Genomic DNA, 17371 nt, shown 5'->3' on the forward strand with positions numbered 1-17371 from the left:
CTTTTTCATTAACTGTTTATGATGTAGAACAGCTAAGGAATAGCTGTAACTCATTAAACCACTTTAACTCAGTGATGTCTGATTCCTGGAAAAAAAAAAAAATCCATTTGAGCTTCTGTAGTTTACTACATAATAAAGTTGAAGAAGTCCTCAGATAATTTTGAGGAGTAGCTGAAATGAGATGCAGTTGTCACTTTAATGTTTCTTGGCAATAAAATCACATCAGAACAGTACGTGATTCTATTTCTGGTTGTAAGAAATAAAAACAGTTGCAGAATACCAAAAGAATGCTGAGTCAGGGCCAAGGCTGAAAATCACTGCTTTCTCATGCTTAAGCATGAGTGTAGGCTTGGTAGGTTTGGGATCAAAATCAGTGTGATTAAATGGAAACTGTTGAAGTCAGAATTAATGTGAAAGATTACCTGTGAAAGATTAGGTTAATTACCTAATCCAGAATTCTGATGTGCCTGGAGAGAAATGTCCTCATCTGACTTCAGGTTCTATTAGTAGGAAACTTTGAGCCCATTTAGTTACTTTGGCTTCCAGATTTTAATGTGACCTGTTTGTAACCAAGATATAGAACAGAGAAAAAATGACAACTTGGCACAGAGCAGAGTCAAATGAAGTTCAGATATCTACTGTTTGAAAACAAAACATTAATGCAAATTAAATCAAGTCATTCCTAGGATAAAGACAAATTTTAAAAAGTTTCTAATAGTTCAATTAAATTAAATGTTATTATAAAAAATCATAATAAATATAAGGCATTTCCAAAAAAGAAGCAGTTAAATTTAAGCATTGTTTTATTCTATTCAAATTACTGTTTGCACAGGCATATGGCACATCTGTGTTCCATTATCTTTATTTACCAGGAAGAGTAAATATTACTTCTTTTACCTTCCCCATCTTTTCTATTTGGAGGTCACCTTTTCCAAAGATGCTGGATGTCAAAGGGCAGTGAAGACTGCTCAGTACCTTGTCAGTACATTCACCTCCTATACTATTTATTTTCTAGCTATCACTGCATTTGGCTAAGAGCCAATTTAGCAAGGAAAGCCAGTGTTCATGCCAGGGCTGATCTGTCAAAACAGGCATGTAACTGAGCTCATTGCATGGGCCTTCTTGTGCCAGCTTTGCTCCTGAAGCCAGTTTTTCACTGTCTCCTTTGGAGTGTTGGGCAAAACACTGTCTACATGAGTATGAATTCACTTAGGAAGACCTCATATGCCATGCACAAATCTGACATGTGGGCCTGGGGGTCAGAGGACATGTTACAAGGATTTCTGCCAGGTGTGCAACTTGTCGCTGGAAATAAAACTTCCTGTTTGCTAATGTCTAGCAAAGTACTTCCAGTAAACCCAGGTGAAATAGTGTGGCCAGTATTAAAACTGTCTCTGCTATTAACTTGTTGTTTGTATTTCTGTATCTGTTAATGAGAAAATAGAATTTTATCTGTTTGACTAGCAGTCAATAAAAGAAAATATTCAGTTCTCTTGAAATACCATTCTTTTTCCAGCTTGCTGGACTATATAAAGTCTCAAATTTAATTGTTTAGGGGGGTTTGTTTCACATCCTAAGTAGTCTAACGGAACTAATCTCAGAAAATTTTGGAAAGATGGGTGGAATATAACCTTGTTTAAAAAAAGAAACCTAACACTTATTTTATTCATATATTCTGACTCCAGAGTTCAAAAATATCACAATTTTAATTGGTGATGGGGGAGAAAGATACATGAACACTTTGAAAAACTGGATTTTCAGCCATTAGGTAAAACTCTTACTACCTACCATGCCTCAGTATTTTCCCCTTAATTTAGTCTTTCCCTCCTGGCTGTGAGCAATAAGTTGATGACCAAATACCATTAGATACTTTGCTAACATTTTATCACTGGCTCTCATTACTAAAAGAGAGTAGGATCTCTGGACTATTGCATGTAAACAGCTGTTCCTTTAGCGCTGCCTTAAATTAAACTCTCTCCAGACACCCCAGCTAGACTGCTTGCAGAGGTAACCCAATAAAACCTCAGCACTGATTGCCTGCCCCAGATGAATGACATATAGGTATATGTATACCTATATGTGTCAGGAATCAGCCCAGGCTCCTAAACGACACAGAAACTTCTTCCCAGTCATTTTTCTGCCATGACTGAACCCACTTTGCCTCTGGCAGAATGCAGTCCTATTTTAGATGATTTTGGGCCTGTGGAATATGTGTATCTTACAATTCAGTAGTGAATAAAGGTATTGTGTCTATTCCTCTGAAACGGAAGATTTTCCCCTCGTTTTTTTCAGGACATTCTGACTAGTGTCAGTAAAATACACCTAAAATATGGATAACATGTATTTTATCTTTCAGTACACTTATTAAATCAAGTGGCAGTGTTTTTTATTTCAATGAGCAATTGGAGTATTCAAAAGTGAAGGTCAGAGCCAAGGGTGACTGCGAGGCAGAGGCACAGTCCCAACCAAGAGCAGCATAGGTCTGCTGGCCATACTCTGCGTCAGCCAAAAGTCTGCTGGTTACCATATGGGTCAGTAGTGCTGAGTCAGAGTCAAATCAAGACAAGTTTGGACAAAGCATACTTACATTGCTGTTCAACAAGGGCTGTGGAGCAGAACGTGAGCTCAAATCAATTATGGGCCCAAAGCAAAGAGGGTGTGTGGATGGGAGCCAGAAATGAGACTGAGGAGGATGATGCTGGTGCAGTCAGGGGCCTAATCTTTCCCTCCTGTAGAGCTCTATAGATCTTGCATCAGGGTGTCACTCTTATCTCTACCTCAATAGGCAGAGTCAACAGCAAGCTTTGTCCTCTCAAATCTATTTTTTTTAAGACAAATCTCATTCACAAAGAAATCTGTGGGGACATTCTAATTCTTCACAGTGTCTGTTATAATGTCTAACCAGACCTGATCTCATTTTTGGATTTAGTTTTCAACTGCATTTCAGAGGAGTTTAAAACACATCGATCTTTTAGTTTTAGTATTTCAATTACATAAATGCAGTGTCTGGAAAGCTGATAGGAACATATATAGATCTATTTGAGTTCCAGCCAATTCATGTATGCAATTTTGGCATTTTGCAATGGATTTTGCTAAGCACTTTAACTTGTCTACACAATTTGAGAACTGTTTTAGAGCAGCATATTAAACGAGGCATGTGAAAAATACTACATGGGTAATCAATGGGACTGAGTCATCATATTGAAAACTCATATTCTGCAGAATTGTTTATCTTTCAGATGAAGGCCTACACAACTATGTGTAAACCAGATTTTAAGGGAATAAAACCAAAACTAAAAATTTTCTCTTTTTTCCTTGCACTGCTTATTCAATTCTGTATTCTCAGTCTATTTTGCTATAACTCTATATTGTCTGTCTTATTCTCACTTAACAGCATGATCATGATTGTTTCTTCCAAAGCCCATCACATTGTCACCAGTATATAAGAGGATTTTTTTTTTTTTCCCAGTGGCTGTTTCTTTGTACTTTTCCATTCTTAATGGCAAGATTGTCATCTCATTTCCTTTCAGTACTAAGGAAGTTTATTATATGTATCAGTACCTATGAGATTGACATCTCTTCTATGAAAATATTTATGCATAGTTTCAGTCAGGTGGTTGTTGGCTCCTGGTAGACTGGTATGATAAGGGCTCCAGTGGAAAAGGAAGAAGATTTGGTACACACAGAGGCTACTATGTTTTAAAACCAGCTAAGAAACACTGTTGCTCGAGGCAGTAGGAGAAGCAAGTACAATACTGTTTTTGAAAGTCTGTTTATCTTTGCATTTCTTGACATGAAAACATCACTTTGAGCTATCTGTCCATACAAGGTCAGAAAGAAATTTGAATCCAATGGTATCAAACTAAAGGATAAGTGTCTCCATTATGACCTGTTACTTGCATTGCTGGCAATGGAAAAGAAAGGAAGCAGTAAAAAGTCTGGCTACATTGTCTGCTTTACATTGGCTCAAATTAACAGATTCAGCATAAACTGGAAATGGTCCATGAGGGTGGAATTTTTACATTAAATGTAATTCTCTGCATCTGAGTTAAGTACATGTTTAGGCAAAAGGAAGCCATTCGGTATCCTATAAGTAGCTTAAGGTAGTGAGACTGTACACATTCAAAGTAAGGGAAAATTAATCCTAATGAAAAGATTATCATGCCTACCTGGATGTGATCAGAGAGCAGGCAAAACACACAGCTTTTCCTTCCTCTGTACTAATGGTGAGTGCCTCGTCTGGGGTTTACAGGCATTACCTGTTCCAAGAAACTGAAAGCTTTAAGCTGGAACAGCTCACTGACAGTTCACTGAAGTGAACTAAAATTCCTGTTTTAAGGCACACTTAGTTTATTTTGCACTAACTACTCAAACTTCCTGCACAGGCACAAGAAATATTTTTTTTTTTTTTATTTCAGAAGGACTTTTACCTGAATATGTGATGGCGACAGGTGTTGACTAGAAAAGTATATAATTAAAGATACAGAAAAATACAGATATATTAAAAAAAGTTTAGTTACAAGTCTAATATTTATATAACTAATAAAAAAATCACAAGAAACAAGTTAATTTCAAAATCCATAGAATGACTGGTATCTCAGTTCTTCTCTGCTATACTGATGCACACAATATTGTTCCATAGTGCTTAATCAGGACCTAAACCCATGAATATGACTATCCAATTTATCAAATATATGCACAAATTAAATAGTTAAAAATACATCTGAGGCTTAAATTTGGCTTTTTTATTGTATTTCCAAAGTTCTTTGCTAAAAATAAGAGAGAACATAGTTTGAAAACTTTTATGCTAAGCTTTGGAAGAAAAGATGATCTGCCTTTCATCCAGCCTTCACAAGCATGTTTCTCATCGTTATTATTGTCAAGATTATAAATGCAATTCTTGATTTCAAACCAATTTGTCAGCAGGAAGCCTCCTCAGGAACGACATGTAGCAACACCTGCTGAGCCAATTGGCCCAGTAAGATAATAAGCCAGTCAAAAACTAAAATAAAAAAAGAGATCAACTAAAACTATTGACTATTTCATTCATTTCTTACTTTGAGGATCTCTAATAATGATTTTTCAAGTAGAAGGGGTGTATAATGCTGAAAATGTTGAAACTATTTGAGGGAAGTGTTGCCTAGTTGGGTCATATATTTAAAATGCCTAATATATTTGTCCCTACATTTGCCCTGTGACTACAAAACAGAAAGGGAAAAGAATCTCTGTTTTACTGTTCTTTGTGTAATATATATACTCTGAAACAAGACAGGGCAGCATATGAAAAAGTGAATAACCAATGCACACACTCACACTCCCTGGAAGTACTGGTAACCTCTAGCTAAGACTAACAGTATGCTGGTGACATCGTATAGCTGCCCTCAACGTTCAAGCTCATGTATGGGGTGATGTAGACTTTATTTACCCTTTAAAGAAGTGGGTTACTTTGAGAGAACTCTTATTTCCAGATAATTTGGTTCATTAGAGAAGATTTTCATGATATACCAGCATAGAATGAAGGTTTGACCATCTTCATAAGAGGTTTGGCATCATCTTACTTGAGGCAGGAGAAAGGGGAAATGGTTTTCTCAAAGGTGTCTGTGCAGTGTTTTGTAAATTTTTTTATTTACCTTGGGAGAAACTCTAACTTGTTGGGCTCAGACTTCTATAACAAGAAGCAGTGCAGTTAATTCTGTCCTCAGCCTAACCAAGTCTGCCTCAAATATTGGTTTTGACCATGTCAGGAAACTGTTAACCCCTTAGAGACTGAGCCTATATGTGAGAAAAATAATTTTCTCTAAAATTAGTTCATCTCTTTGATTGAAAATCACTCTTCTCACAACACAAAAAAGAAGAAAGACAAAAGTGCTACTTTTACCACTGTAAATGAAGCAGAAAAGATATTTTCATTTAGTCATTTAGTTGGCTTGTATTACACCTTTTTTCCTATAGTAGTAATTTGATGGAGAAATAAAATGAAATTAAATCTGAAATTGTTATTGATTAAGATCCACCACTTATAGCATAAACATACATAAAGTTTGACTATATAAATAAGATTGTAGCAGCCATGTCTTTTATGACCACAACAGCAAACTATACCCCGCTTTGTAAGCTCAGATAATGCTGGAAGTGGAAATAGAAAATAGTTGATAAAAAATATTAAACCCTTGAGTATCTAAACCCTGCATCACTTGTACTGTTTACACATTAGAGCAAAATTATTTGTCATTTTTTTGAGTTCAAAGTTATGCTTCTGACATTTAAGTGTGTGTTACAAATCTATAAACCAATCCCCTCATTCTAACTATTTGAGAAAGGTTTCAGAGCTAATTGAAGTGTCTCTGTCATTTCTCTGTGTGTTTTTCAGTATCAAGGGCTATAATATGTCAAAGGAAATGCTTTTGTTGAACAGAGCAATTTTTTAAAGTGCTTTTAATTAACATTCATTTCCAGGTTGAGTTTGAGTGCTTAAAGACACTTTTGTTAAGCATTTCTAAGTATTCTTCAGTAACAGTCAAGTGAGAAGTGACTCTTAACAAACGTAAAAGGAGCTTTGGTGAAGGAAAGCAGAAATATCTTTTCATTGCTTATAGAATTCCTTGTTTTGTCTGAAATTTGACATAAGTATCTTTTTTCTTCTTCTTCATGGTTGTCACAGAGTGCAGTTCTATGGTTTGTACAAGCACAAAACGTACTGTGGGACTTGGAAACCTGCCTGATGTGGAGACTAATGTGGTATTAACTGTTGAGAAAAAACCAAGCAAACAAGTACATATAGGTGCTGCCAGATCCATTACTACTTATGCACGTGTTGTGCATTTTATAATTTCAGATTAAAATAATGTAAAGGTCTCTCAAAATGCATAATACCAACTTGCTCTGTGAACACAGTGTTTGTAAATCAGCTAAACCTAGTGGCAGTTTCTAATGCACTTAGTCTTTGGGTATGTATATGCCTTTACACAAAATAATTCCCTCTTCCCTGCTCTTCCAATCTACTCACTGCACAGTTTTAGCATGACTATAATCAAGATTTCAAATATGCTCTTGCATAAACAGAGACCTAGAAGAGGGTATAATAGAGCCTTCAAAAGCAACATTTGAAACACAATCATAGTATGAAATTGCACATCTTTGTATTAATAAAATTCAACCCAGAGATAATTGGTCTGAATACCTCGTTATCCACAATACATTATACAGGAAATCTCAATATTTAGTATGGTTTCGTTTTCCAAGATTAAATTTATAAAAGCCCACTGCATCAGCAATGGAAACAATTCCACCCACATGAGGATCACCCTTGAAACTGAAGAGCAACCAACCATCACAACGTTTCTCAGTTGCTTCCTTACTCTTAAGATCTTGTACAGCTGTCTGAATTCAAACCATTCTTTTCTGCTATTTTCTGTTTTATTGAATTTCACCCAAGAGAGAAGTGATTCACAGAAGTTATCCTGCGTGTGGCTTTAGGCACATATGTATTGTACAATGAAAGGAGAACAATATACAACAGAAAGAGAAATCCTGTTATGGACCAAATTGCTTTTTCTAGATCACATTGAACATATCCTTATATGGAAAACAGCTGAAAACCAGTAGAACAATTCCCATGAAGAGCTGTTACCTTGTGAGAGAAAAGACACCATAGTTCAGCTACTAGATTTATAAAGCACTGTCTTGTAACTTTGATTATTTTTTTTTTTTTGAGGGGGGTGGTGTTGAGGTGAGGTTCCTTTGTTTCTTTTTTTTGTTTTTGTTTTTCCTTCATTTATTTCTTGCCAAACCAACATTTTATGTCTAGTGCCTATCTCACCATTCTAGACATCAATAGCACATCTTATCTACATCCTAAACTGTTTTCTAAAGTACTTCTGGTCACCTCAGAAAACTTCAGTTGCTGGAACATTATGATTCCTGCTTTCTGAGCTTCACATATCATCTGTCACTCAGATCACCTTCATCATATTTGTTTTCACTTTCTTTTCTCTCACTGAGAGGAGCACAGAATGACCTTGTAGAGGTCTTATACAAATTAATGTTTAATTTAGGTCCAATTTCTGAGAATATTTTTGTTGAAGTCATATGAAGAGAATAACGCAGCTGATCCTTCAACTCGTCTTTTGAAAAATATATTGAATACCTAAATTTAGCAACACAAACACAAAACTGAATGTTTATTCTTACATAACAGCCATGCAATACTGTATATTACAGTGCTGTAATGCATTTGCTATTGTCTGCCAAAATGCTATGGAAATACATATCTTTGTTCAGTATGTTGAAAGACCACTAAAAGTGACAGAGAAAGGTATAACTAAACATCCTGTGCTTGAAAATATTTGGCTGGATTTTTAGATGGAGCTTTAAATTTGGACCCTTTGATTCTCGAAATGATGGGAAAAACCATCCTGCTTATTTGTTATTTGATTTCTTGTAGGTAATGAGAATAAAGAAAAACTACTGTTTGCTCCCACAAAAGCACCAAGAAGTCTCAGCATATGGACTTCATGCAAGGTAGTTTTCTCCTTTCTTTCCCTTGGGATGATTTCTGTATTACACAGGAGGGGAAGATTGGAGAGATCATATTTTCTCTCATCAACATTTGTTTCAATTCTCCAATTCCATTCCCAATTGCTCTTCTCCCTGACTGATGCATAACATCACAGCTGACAAGATAGAAACAATTTCCTCATGGAAAAAAATTCATGAAACCTACATCTCCTCCTGTAGGTCTGTAGGTGTTCTCTTTTCTCTTCCTACATACACTATGGAAACCATCATTCTATTTAACACTTAATATTGAATCAAAGCCCAGAGATTTTAAAACTTTAAACTACTGTGCACCATCTACAGACAGACCCTTTGAAACTGTATGGGATTCAGATGGAACTGTAAACAATATGTGAAATATTTTCCAAGACAGAGAAATCCTATTATTAAATTTAGAGCTAATCAAATATCTTATGTCAGTATGAAACAATCAAGACAGCACCTTACAGGCATCTGCCAGTTTGCTTTAAATATCTGATCACAGCAAAGGCCAGCACAATTGATGGGATAGTTATCTGCTACTGAACTTTAGTGCACAGAAATAAATTCATTTTCATCCAACAGTCATCAGCTACATGAACTCTGCCTTAACCTCTCCTAGCATGTGGTAGTTCAGTTTCCCAGAAGCTGCATCCAAACCTTTTACAAAACTATGCGCAATTCCACAAGGGACTGAAGTGTCACTTTCACAGATTTAATTTTTTCCTTAGGGTGACACCAGAGGAGTCATCTAGTTATGTCTTTCATATAAGAAACTATTGCAGAAATCTTCTGTTTCATAGCTGACACAACTGTGAGGATTTAGTGCAGGTATAACCATTACCCTTTATCAGAGGCAAGCAACCCTGATCCCCTGGGTTTAAGCCCTTTAAACCTTGTGAAAGGAGGGCAGAGTTACACATTCCCTACAGCTGCTTCAAGGATCACCCAGCAACCATCTCAAATATTTCAAGACCTAAATCCAGTCTGAGAAGATCACTTGGCAACCTATGAAGTGTGCTGGAATTGCTTGAGTGCAGAGACTTGTCTGTAACAGTACAAATGTGCAGTTTCAATGTTATATATACATGCTATTTTTGTTCTCTGCCAAAACAATCATTCTGATCAAAGACTGCTAGTCCTGTAAATTTATGACATCCAATGTCGCTATTTTCACATTTAATACATGCCACTGTCAAATCACTATCTGAGAGTCTACTGGGGTAGATCAGGTAAAACCAGCAAATCACATTTTGGAATCATTCCAGCTAAACATACAAAACTAAGAATGTGGTTGTTATTCATGTTTTCATGTATGTACCTCCCCCAGAATCTTATCTTTACTGCTGCTAGGTAGCATCATGCTGTCAAGGCAGAAGGAAGCAATAATTATTACAACAGCAGTTTTCAGAGAAGCAGGGCTACTTCCTACGCTTGTCTAGTATCACACCCTGGTGTTTTCCAAATCCAGTTTCTTTGTTCTAAGAAGACATACTGGCAGTAGCTGTCTGAGAGGGTATTTGGCAACTTTGCATTGGAAGCCATCTTACCTTACCTACCTTCTACATCACACACCCCCTCAGTTTTATAAGATGATAACCAAAACTTTCACCCTTCTTGACACCAAGACTTTAAGAAAATCTTGACACTGCATGTCTCCACTGGGTATCCAACTCAAAGTACATATGTAGCATGCCTAGTGTGCACAAATAACTTAGCTACAGAAAGATATATTTCTCAATACAACAAGCCCTTTAAACATCATACTTTGTGCTGTTTTCTAAAGTCTTCAGTCTGGAGAAAATTGCTAACACAGTGTTATGTTGAACAAATTGAATACCTTTGCCAGTGCCTGTGATTTCAGACAATGCAGTCTTCTAAGGTAAAAAATATATCTGTTTAGCTAAAAATAAACAATTACCTGTCCACTCACATGCATTGCAGTGAAGCCTCCTCTTAAAGCAAGTGCAGGCCTCTCTTTAAGCAAACCACATTATTGCAAGGAAGAAAAATGTTTCTTCTAATGACTTTACTATGAAACCATCAAATAAACAAGAAGCCAGTCCAAGACTGGCCTGTAGGTCCTGCACTTAGCTTTCAGAATTATTTATCTGGAGAACATCAATTCCTTTGATGGCACAGCTTTCTTTTGTACTGCAGGCATCTTGTACACTTGAAGAGGTATAATTTCTTGACAGTTCTAAATATATCACAAGATTCTAATTTAGTCCACAACAGAATGACTAAAAACAACAAAAATTATCTCTCTGGGGTCATTATTGATTAAAGGAGAGAAGGGAGAGAAAAAGAGGAGGAATTTTAGTAACACCTGTGACATATAAACTTCAGTCAGCTAGAATCCCAAAACCACCCTAAAAACTTAAGGCAGAGAGCGACTGCTGCAAAGCTACTATTCTATTTCATGACTAGAAGGTCTATCTACCATTAACATTTTAACTACTGAAAACACAACATCCCTTTCCATTGGTAACCGGCAATAGTAATCCAATTTCTCCTCCCAAGAAGAGCTACAAATCCCTACAGACCTGGAAGGCTTGTACATGGGTGTACTACAGTGAACTGTCCCTGGAAATATGACATTGAGCTAAATATCTCAAAGACTTTATAGTTTTTTTTGCCTCCAACCTGTCACATGACTATGCTTTGACACTTCATTCCTGTTTCTTTTGCCTTGGCTCTCTCCCTCTGTCTCTGTCCCATCCACCACATCACCCACAGCAAGCATCCTGTCCAGACTTAAAAACTGTTACAAAATAGGTGTTAGAAAACCAGAAACAATCACAAATTTTATACGTTAGGAAGCACTATCTCTATCTCATGACAGTTAGAAGGTTTCAGGTAGAAACACATGAGTTGAGAAAGAAACGTCTCCTTCAGAAAATTCCTCAACAAATGCACAAGATAACTTTTTCTCACCTTTGGCTTATGAGTTTACTACATTTGATGTAACAAATATAGTTTTGAAGTAAAGAATATAAATCTCAATATTCTTCTATTAAATCATGAAAGCACAGAAGCTCAGATCTTACATTTGCAGAGATATCAAGGCTTCAGATACAGTCACCAAAATTAAAATTTCCCCTGGTCCTTCTCTTTTCTGTAAATTTTGGAAAACATCCTTAACGTCACATTTAAGAGAGTGACAAATACAAGGTAAACATTATGTTTTTACTTGCTGCATTCTTCACATCATTTTGCTGAAGTAGAAATACTTGTGATTCCCTTCAAAGTTTCCTGTCTGAAAGTAGATAGAGGAAGGACAAGCCAATGCTTTTCCCATTTTAGCCCACTGGAAAAAATATAGGAAGAAAAATTCAAACCTACAGTTTTCTTCATCTTTGGCAGTTGATGGAATAATTCAAGATGGAAATTCAAGTGTTGAATCCAAACTCTCATATCTGTATTTATGTTTTTGTACTAATAAAGTAAAATTTGCTATTTGCAGGCATTGCTTTTGTTGAGGGGAAAAATCTATTAAAGTACTTATCACTGCAATATATGAGTTGTCAGTCTTCTGTTTCTCTTGCTATACTCATCTGGTCAATCTTTCTGCCCATTAGCTCAGGACTGTGGACAGGCCATGCTGGACTGATGCTGTTTAACTCTGGGTTACATATAGAGGAAGCTCTCAGTTCCCACTCAACCTTTTGTCCCTAAGATGTTAGTAAAGTTGTTCTTCCCTTCAGGTAACAACTTATTATTTCCAAATACCAGATGGAGAACTCAGGTATAGAGAGCACTGGGAACTTCCCCAAACCACAGAAGAAGCAGATACTAAAGCCAGTATCTGAGAAGTTCTGCATTAATAGATGGTTTATCCTTCCTCAATGTGTGTATGCAGGCATTCTGGTTTAGAGTGGCTCATTCCTCACCCTCTTTCTGTACTGCCAGAAACATCCAGTAAAAAGAGCAATCAATGATAAAACACGGACTCAAAATCTCAAGCAAGTATCAGATCAATGACAGTCTTCTGTGCCTGGCAACCCTTGAAAAAAATTTCATGGCAGTAGCATATCACTATCAGAAGGTGGTGTTCCTGGCCATGTTGCAGTAAGGAGCTGCCTGTGTATCAAGCTAGGGAATATCATAGCTCCCAGAATTGAGAAACTAGACTGCAACACCTACTGCAGTAGTAACATTACTAGAGAAAAATCATAAACCTCAGAGCAAAACATTTGAGTGAGCTTTAAGTCAAGATTCCAAGCAAGTCCAAACTTTTTAATTTTTTTATATTGGAGATACCTAGAAATGTTATTTTAAAAATAAATGCAAACCAATAATATTTTAAATGTGACAGTGTGTTCTTGGAATCTTAATGCTTGCCTGCTTTTTCACTTTTCCATTTTAAGCTGACAGCCACTTTTTTCCTGAATGACTTCTAAAAATCAATGAGTAGCACTGAGATGTGGAAAAAGTAGATGTGTCATTCTTCCATTAGAAAATAATTCTGTCTTGTCAAAGGATTAATGCATTTTATTAAGAATGTACACATGTGTATGTATATATCATCAAATGAGTTAGCCTGATGTTGAAGAGAAAAATTACACAGTTGTTATTCTGACCTTGGAACATTTTTAAAGCACATCCATCCCCAAAGCACTGAACACAAACATTTAAAGCTCTCTTTCTTTTTTAAAAAGAAAATAATAAAAAACAACCACTTTGAAACACAATCCAATATAAATATGAAGAGTTGGACCAAAGAACATAGCATAACATAATGTATGCTTGTAACATCCAAGATCAAAGATGATGAAATTAGTTCTCCTTTATTCACAAATAACATGGCCTACTAGTAATTCACATGATGCTTTGACTAGAGTTTAGTCACTCTTGTTACAAAAAAAAAAATGGGTTGTCCATTCAGATCTTAATTATTTAGGCAAAATTAAACTCCTCATTAAAACCATGGAAAAAGAAAAATGAAGTATATATACTTCATTTGAAGTATGAATTATGTAGTATACCTCCTATGAAGTACAGAAAAGCTGGATTATCATTATCTAGGGAGCTGCCTAGTTTTACAGAGGTTTATATCCACGTGTTCTGGGTTGATGTAATGCAATGAGCTTGCTGCTTTTCCTCTGAAAGGACAAGATCAGGGAATAACCAAGCTGGCATGACCCTTTTGAGGCAATAAACTGCTCACCTGAAGACTGATTACTTAAATCACACTAAACATTATTATTATTATTATTATTATTATTATTATTATTATTATTATTATTATTATTATTAGTAGTAGTAGTAGTAGTAGTAGTAGTAAGTGTATTATGAAGTGCTGAGTTTTATGGAAATTTAAAACTCACCTCTCAGGGTCCTTCTAAGGCAGGTAAGTAAACATACTCTTTGAAGATATAACACGCAAGATATTCAAGATCTCTTGTATCTGTTCACTGAAGAAGTTGAGGAATAAATTTATGGTGAAATTTATGTTAAGAGCGCACAGCTCTTTGCAGAATACTGTAAATTCATTTCAAAACTCTTCCCTCATTTTGATGATGTTTCAGCATCTCCAGGCAATTAAATTAAACTCTTCATAGTGCAAAGACATCTCAAGCTTCACTGGCATTTTAATCCATCTCTCAAGCTCCTGTTAATCACATGAAGCCCTGTGAGACGATATGAAGAGCTCCCAACACACTTCTCCCTTTTATCCAAGTTAGACATGCAAACAGAGATTGGAGCTAAAACTATCTATATTGCTTCCAGATATAGATAATCAGAAGTAATATATCTTCCACATCCATTTGATCAGGGGAAACACCAGCCACCCAAGTGTTCAAAGACTAAGTGCTGTCAATATTCCTACAGAAGACCTCACACACTGCAGTTCCAACATACTGATAAAGTGGTAGAAACATTGAACACAAATTTCCCGGCACTTAGAATCTAGGCATGGAAGAGCCTCTGGTGATTACTGATAGAGGATCCTTGGGTGGTAGCTTACAAAAACCTACAACACTATTGAGCCGTAAAGATTTTCATTATCCTAACACTGACATCAAAACCAGGGGCAGTTTCAACTCAGCTTACTGAGCAGATCCTTGTTAAAGGATGGAGAGGGAGAGAGAAAGAGTAAGAGAGAGACAAACCTTTGCAGTACAACAGATTAGATCAGCTCAAATGCACTTCTGCACATCCATCACACTGTTGTACCCAGAAACACTCTGGAATGCTTCAGAATTAGTCCTAACATGAAGGACTGTTGATTGCCTGCTATGTGCTATGCTTTCTGACAGATCTACCTGTAAAAAAGAAAATTATGCAAAGATATTGTGAAGCACTTAATACAGCCTAAATACTGTCTAATCAAATGCCTTATTTAACTTTTATTACTTACTAAGAAGAAATTAATGATAATGATTTTCTAAGGAAATGTAGAATATGTATCAATGCAATATTTCAGAACAAGTTAGACAAACCTGTCCCAGAAACGAGTTAGTGACAAGAGATGAACTAAAATTTGTCATTCTGGCTTTCTAGTCCTGTGTTTTTATTATTCTATGTATCAGCACTCCTCTGAACTCTACCACAAGCACTGGGACAGATATGTGAGATTGTGTAAGCTCTTTTGGGATGTAACAAATAGAATCATAGAATCATTAGGTTCGAAGAGACCTTCAAGGTCACCCAGTCCAACTGTCCACCCAGTACAACCACTGTAAACACTAAATCACATCACTCAGCACCAGATCCAGCGGCCCCTTGAACACCTCCAGGGATGGTGATTCCACCACCTCCCTGGGCAACCTCTTCCAATGCCTGAGCACCCTAACAGTGAAAAATGTTCTTACATGTAATCTGAATTTCCCCCGTCTCATCTTAGCTAATTTTCTTCTTCTCTCACTTCTGGCATGGCAGAAGAGACTGCCCCACCTCATTACAATCCTTTTTCAATAGAGAGTGAAGAGGTTCACCCTGAGCCCCCTCTTCTCCAGACTAAACCCAGCTCTCTCAAACACTTCTCCTAAAACACATTTTCTACATCTTTCATGAGGGCCCTTCTCTGGACAAATGTTTTATCTTATTTCTATGAATATTTGCTTCTGTGTTGAATTCTACTTCTCCTAGGCAAAATCTAGTATGCAAGAGAAAGGTAAAAAGTAGGAAAAAAGAATATTGAATAGATCCTGCCCCCAAATAACACAAAATCACACATTGTAATCAATTTCTAAATTATATTGTCATAACAACTCTGTCAGAATAAACATTATAGTAGAATATTTTAGATACAGTTTTCTGGAGCATTGCTGAAAAACCACTGGATTCCAGACCAAAATCCCTTTCAGTTCTGGGATATTTAACTGGTTTCTGGGGTATCCCTTAATCTGGATTATTTCATACCAGTCATTTACCATGAAATGATCTTCAATGTAAAAAAAAAATAAATCTGACACTTTAGCCTGAAGTGTTCCACTTGTAGCAACAACATAAGAAATATCTTGCCAAGTCATTAGTACTTTCAGCATAGTTTTCTGTTACCAACAGAGCAATAGAAGATGCTGCCCACAGCTTTCATTTCCCTTGCTTTCACTCAGTGTCCATAATTTGTTTATGAGGAATGCTGAGCATACACCCAGAAGTAGCCATTTATTTTTCTTGTTCACCAATTTTTCTAAGCCCCTTTTTGAATCTGCAGGTTCTGTTTTCCAAATTCTCTGTGGATGAAATTTTAAGAAAGAAATAAGTACTTACACCTGTTTTAAATCTACTTCCTTTTTCTTTCATTAAGTGTTCCTAGTGTTTGCATTATTGGATTTGTAATTCAGGTTATTTTTGCCTTTACAATTTTGTAAACTTTGAACCCTTGAGTATTGAAATGAGAAAGAGCTGAATGCAATCAGAAACTTAAAATCACTGTCTAAAATCTATATTCAAATTTCTGAACTACGATAAATAATCAAGTGATACAAAGCCCACACAACAAGAGCAATAATGAGTTTTCCAGTGCTGAATGAATATTATTTGGTGTTGTGTTTGAAAAGAAACATTTATAGGATGCATCTGTTTTCTTGTATTGGATAGAGTTTGATAGACTTTTTAAAGTTGCTTAATCACATATTGAACCTCCTTATACTTCTGGTCTCCATAGCTCTTGACAATAAAGTGAGCTGAAACTTAATTTTTCTCTGTGTGGAAATGTACTTCCATTGGCCTGATAACTTTATTGGATGTCCCTATTTCCTGGGCATTGAAAGTGAGTGAATAATTGTTCCTTAATCCATTTTTTCATAGCCTACACAATGCTGAGCAACACTACCACATCTGTCTCCTGCTGTCTGTTTTGCAGGCTGAAAAGTCCTAATTTATTAAGTATTTCTTAATATGAAAACTGTTCCATTTCTTTGATCATGCTTGTCATCTTTCTTTTTTCTTTCACAGGCTGTATCTTTCTGAGGTAGGATGATTAGAACAGCATGAAGCACTCAAGATATGCATGTACCATGGATTTATGCAACATAATCAGATATTGTATTCCTCTGCTAATAATACTCAATATTCTTCCTCTCTTTTTCATTGCTATTGACATGAATCTGATATTTTTATAGAGCAGCTTATAGTAATGTAAGATGCTTTTACTGAGTAGAATTAGATGATTTATCTGACAGGGTAGAGGTAGCAGTTATCTTCTTGCTTATTTGCATTGTTTTCAAACTACTGAAACTGTTCACTTCCTGCCTTACTGAATAACCATTACCACAAAACAAATTTGTGCAATGATTTGCAGGCAATGTTTATTTTTTTAATTTTGTTTTGACTCACTAGCAATATTTTCCATTTCACCATTTTTTCTCCTTCTAGTATGAATGTT

General features: G+C 36.1%; 2 long non-coding RNA genes across 3 annotated transcripts in view; one reads left to right on the forward strand and one right to left on the reverse strand.

Annotated features, from left to right (window-relative positions):
• Nucleotides 1–11997, forward strand: part of LOC111928123 (uncharacterized) — a 356375-nt gene extending 344378 nt beyond the window's left edge. For both annotated transcript variants that reach the window (XR_015287224.1, XR_015287225.1), the window contains one exon: nucleotides 8444–11997. This is a non-coding gene — a long non-coding RNA (uncharacterized LOC111928123). The remainder of the gene's footprint in view (nucleotides 1–8443) is intronic.
• Nucleotides 446–14804, reverse strand: LOC111928122 (uncharacterized). The gene is made up of 3 exons (XR_002863923.2): nucleotides 14652–14804; nucleotides 13866–14149; nucleotides 446–559 (listed from the first exon to the last, which is right to left on the reverse strand). It is a non-coding gene; the product is annotated as an uncharacterized LOC111928122 (long non-coding RNA).
• Between the last annotated feature and the right edge of the window lie 2567 nt (nucleotides 14805–17371).

Source organism: Cyanistes caeruleus, chromosome 5, assembly GCF_971803275.1.
Source record: "Cyanistes caeruleus chromosome 5, bCyaCae1.hap1.1, whole genome shotgun sequence".
Lineage (NCBI taxonomy): Eukaryota > Metazoa > Chordata > Aves > Passeriformes > Paridae > Cyanistes > Cyanistes caeruleus.